The sequence below is a fragment of the Bombina bombina genome, chromosome 1, assembly GCF_027579735.1.
Source record: "Bombina bombina isolate aBomBom1 chromosome 1, aBomBom1.pri, whole genome shotgun sequence".
Taxonomy (NCBI): domain Eukaryota; kingdom Metazoa; phylum Chordata; class Amphibia; order Anura; family Bombinatoridae; genus Bombina; species Bombina bombina.
The window spans coordinates 243709763-243714468 of NC_069499.1; the positions used below are offsets into that span (position 1 = coordinate 243709763).

The 4706-nt window shown below is 45.0% G+C and overlaps 1 non-coding gene across 1 annotated transcript; it reads left to right on the forward strand.

Annotated features, from left to right (window-relative positions):
* The first annotated feature begins 2178 nt into the window (after positions 1-2178).
* On the forward strand, positions 2179-2294 carry LOC128646334 (U5 spliceosomal RNA). The gene has a single exon (XR_008400278.1). It is a non-coding gene; the product is annotated as a U5 spliceosomal RNA (small nuclear RNA).
* The last annotated feature ends 2412 nt before the right edge of the window (positions 2295-4706 follow it).

The window sequence follows — 4706 nt, forward strand, 5'->3', positions numbered from 1 at the left end:
ACGGTTCCACATTGCCATATCTATGGTGTTGGCGCATTTACATCTTCCAGGGAGGGAGGTATTGCTAAGATACTGTCAGTGTTCTGTTAACCAGGGCTCATCAGGCGTGGGATCGTATGGGCTAGATCAGCCCTCTGGGGAAGCGATTTCCTCTGAGGCTTCAGTAGGGGTGTGCATCTTCACTGGTCTCGCGATTCGATTATGATTATCCTGTCTTCGATTCCACGATTATTGCCCATTGTTCTATTCCATATTATATATATATATATATATACACACATACAAACAATATATATATATATATATAGTGCCTGTAGTGCAATGCTGTCACTTAAGCAAAGGATAACAAGATAGGGGTGCAAATTTGATAATAGAAGTAAATTGGAAAATGTTATCTTCCATCCAAATTATGAAAGAAAAGTGGGGGGTCCCTTAAGGTGTTTCTATTATTTTTTATATAGTCAAATGTATTTATATGCTTCCACTAAAAAAAGGAACAAGATGTATTACAAATCTCTCTTTTAACTATATAGCTAGATCATCTCATTTTAGTAATACGTCCTATCTGACAAATAAAGAAGAAAATAGTGGCTTATATATACAAATAATGGGGAGGGGGATAAAATAGCATATAGAGATATTACATGTTTAAGAGAGCATGTTTAGAAAATGTTGGTACATAATAACAATTTTAACAATAAGAATGAATATATTTTAATGTCCATATTACTTTGTTTTTTAATTTAAAAGTGCAATAAAGTTAAAATTACCTTTTATGCTAGCTGCCAGGTACACCCCTTTTGTTGGCTGCCTCCAAATCAGGCAGATAGTACCCTATACTTTGATTATAAATGAAACAAAATAAAATAATTATTTATTAGTGAAATCTGATTTCCTAAAACGATCATATGGAAAAACTAACACTGGAAAAGCCAAAAGTATACTATCAGGTGCCATTAATAAACGCTTTGGCAGGTAACAGTGCACACACACGGATGACATCTTTTTTAGTACGCCTGTAGCTAGCGAAGATAAAAACTTCCTCTTAGACTTCTATTCCTCCTTTGCCCCACTGTCAATCATATACTTTCCCTCACAGCAGTCATACGTCATACAAGGGCGCGCTCCCGCGACAAAAATGGGCAAGGAACAGTCAAAGATAACTACCATTGCGCTACCATGCTTGACAACATCACATATGCCTGGTATCCTATTGGTTGTCTTCATGACAGAAGGATGGCAATGATGTACTGTGTGCAGTTTCCGGAACTCACTCCTTTTACTACGAGCATGTGCGCTTGCCTATTGGCTGGAAAATTTGGAATTGCAGGAATTAGTGGTTCTGACTTGCAGATTGGCAAAGTGGAGTTGGTCCCGGAGGCGGGGTCACTTGACATTGCAATGACGTCACTGACCCTGAATCGATTCAGATCTCCACTGCATCAATGCAGCATCGTTAATGGCTGCATCACAATGCATCTCAATTTCGATTATTTTCGGCACCCCTAGGCTTCAGGGGCCCAACCCTCGGGGTCATCAGTTGCCCTGGCGGAGGTAAGTCTTGCTTTTCGTTAGACTGGCGCGCCTTCATGTTCTGCTGCAGCATATTTTGGCAGTGCTGGAGGATCCCAGTCCTGATGGGTTGAGGGATCATCGGTCTTCTGTTCTGGACGGCAAGCTAGGTTAGACGTGTGGGGATGAAGTTAATCTCCTTGTCGTCTCCAATTTACTTTTCTTTTGGGGTATCTTATTCCAGTTCTGAGCTTTGGGAGAATGGGGTCTCTGATTAGCTGGTCCTGTTAGTGTCTTTTTCTTTGATCCAGTTAGGATATATTTTATTTACTTTTTAAGAAGCTCATGTCTGTTATAATTTTTTAATTGGGAAACATTTCTTCTCTGGAATTTGATACTAGCAATTTTGTGGTTGCTTGGGCACTTCCGCGAAAGTTGCATGTTAAGGCGTTAGTACATTGTTATATCTATAGATCCTTTTGTCAATCTCTACTGGAGTTTCGATTTTTCTGTGGCCTGGGTCAGTTCTGGAGTGGCCTACGTAGCAGGCTGGTTCTGGTCGGGCACTGGTCTCTGTTCCTTAAGATCTATATTATCCACGTGGTGCCGGTGTAACTGGCTGACCTTGTTGGGTGGTGAGTTGCTCACTCGGACGAGGAGTTCGTTATACTCTGGTTTCTCTGCAGATTGAATAAATCTTTCGCCTTTTTCTAAAGATTTTCGTGGAGAGGAACAGCCATGAGTTTTCAATAATGTTTTGAGGCTCTGCCCCATGCAGGGCTAAAACATGGTAGAGAAGGCCTTTCGTTCCTAGACGTCAGGCTGGTTCTCGTTTCTTCTTTTGGCTAGGGCATTAGATGGATTGTACTCAGTCCTCTTTGTCCTATTCCTGATTGTTGGCGGGGTTCCAGAAGATGGATCCTGCTAAAGCTTACTCTGGGGGTTGCGGAGGTCCTTTGGCCTTGGAGCTAGGGTTCTCCATTCCCAATTGGACTGGAGGTTTAGTTGACTCCTTAGACATCTAGAGTACCAGGTTGGGGCAGTTTTGTATCTCCTCTATGGTATTCTTCTTGGTGAGGCCTTGACGACGGTACCCCTTCTTTAAGTGGTCGAGGTGACTTACTCTTCCTTTTTCTCCTTCTGGGGCTGGTTGTTGGGTCATCTGTTCTGGAAGTTCGAGCATTTACGGCCTTTTTCTTCCTCCTACTGTTTCTCGTCTGCTCCCATGTTTATGGATCTCTGGAGAATGCGTTTGCCTCCTTTTTCCCTGGAGCTGCCCTTACTTACGACGTCTGTTTGCTATGTCGCTATATTATCTTCTCAAGCTGGATTATCTAGTTTTTGGGCTCTATTTCTTGTTGGCTCCTTAGTATTTGGACTTTGGGGTGTTGCCCCTCGAGCCTTTAGGAGTTATGCTCTCTGTCTCTGGGATGCTTAGTGAACATCCAGTGTCCAAGGACCTTTTGGATGTGGCTGTGATTGCATCTCCTAGGTTACAGGATTCTCCATATGAGGTATCCCTAGGGTTCCTCAGGGGGTTAATAGCTTGTGGCCGGCTCCGGTTTCCGGGTGTCCGGTTTTCTGGACATGTTCTTGTCTTGGATATCTGACTGGACCTTTTCGATGGCTCCTGGGCAATTCAGTCCTTCCGGTTCTGAGACATCCGCTTGCTGCTTCAGGTGGTTTTGTCTTTCTCTTATTGGAGACTTGGAAATAGCCTGATGGTTAGTTTAGCTGCCTAGCAAGCGGGAGATTGCATTTGAAATATGTTGCAGCCATTTGCACCTTAAATGTGTGCTCAATGGCTGTTTTCTACTAGGCTGGCTGTTGCGGCCGGATGGTTCCTCTACAGTCGGTATTAACTTGCCGTCTGTCTGCTGCCGCACTCTCCATGCCTGTGGGTGAGTGAGAGGTTATTTTTTGCATTTCCCTACCCTTAGGAAGATTGGGGTATACCACAGTATCCACCTAGTGCCCCGAGGTCTTCCTCTGTTCAGTGGGGTTCCCCCTGCCTTGCAAGCAGGATGCCATGAGGGTTGGATCCTGGTATTGTGCCATCACTGTTGTTCAGTGTAGTCTCTCTTTTGCCGGGGAGTGTCCCTTCTTATAGGGAAAGGAACTGGGTCTGGGGTCTGGAATCCAAGCTCGTCCTATGTTCTGTCATAGCTTTATAATAGCATGCCAGTCTTGTTAGCAAATGGTTAGGGTTTGCTCTACCCATTGGTACCGTTCTGGGTGGTCCGGGGAATTGTTTATTTCCCTGCCTTCGGACATTGCCAGTTGCTTTGGTGCTGGGTCCGTCGCCTCGATGAGAGGGTCAGAGGTCTGACTGCTCGGTGGAGCCTTGACCGCGTATCTTACCTAGATCTTGTGATCTCTCCTTAGGTGGGAAGTTTCTCTGTGTTTCCTTTCTCAGCAGGGAGCCTTTCTCTGCTGGTTTTGGATGCTCTCCTACTTTCCTGTTTTTGCCTGGGAGGGAGTTGGTTTCTGCACTTCTTCAGAATATTCCCTCTGTGGAAGTCCCGGTGCAGTTCCTAGCTTGGTTGGCTAGTGTTAGCGGTTGGTGTCTGCTAGACTTCTGTTGCAGAGAGAAGCCTGTGGCTTCATCTGGAGCACGGTAAGATTTTATGGTGCTATTTTTAGGTGGGTCCCGTGGGTGGATTTTATCCCTCGGTCGCTCTTTCATGAGTGCGGATTGCACTCTGTGTGAGGGATGGGATCTACCTTGTCCCTCTAGGTCTCCAGGTTGGGACGTTACTTGGTCCCTTGGACTTCCATTCAGTTAGGGGTAGGTTCTTTTTCCTCCCTTCTCTCTGTTCGGTCGCTAGAGTTCGTTCTCTGTGTTTTTGTCCTGCTGCAACCTTGGTTTGCGCTTGGAGTTCTGCTGGGGTTCTTTTTACCCTAGTTGTTGGTCTTTAGATCTCTTGCTGAGTCTTTCTTCTTCTTTCTTTCAGGGGGTATGTGGAATGTGTGGGCGTGGAGCCTGCGGGTTTTGTCTCCTCGGGGGCTTTGTGCTCGGTGGAATCTAGTGATTCCAAGCGGTCTCTAACTAGGGCCTTACTGGTTTTAACTGATGTGCAGTTACTTGGTCCTTTCAGATTTTATACTTCTGTTTCTGTTGAAAGTTTTTTTTGTCAGGTGTTTGGGTAATTTCAGGCTGTGGTGCCCTCCGAATGTGCCGCCTCGTACACCTG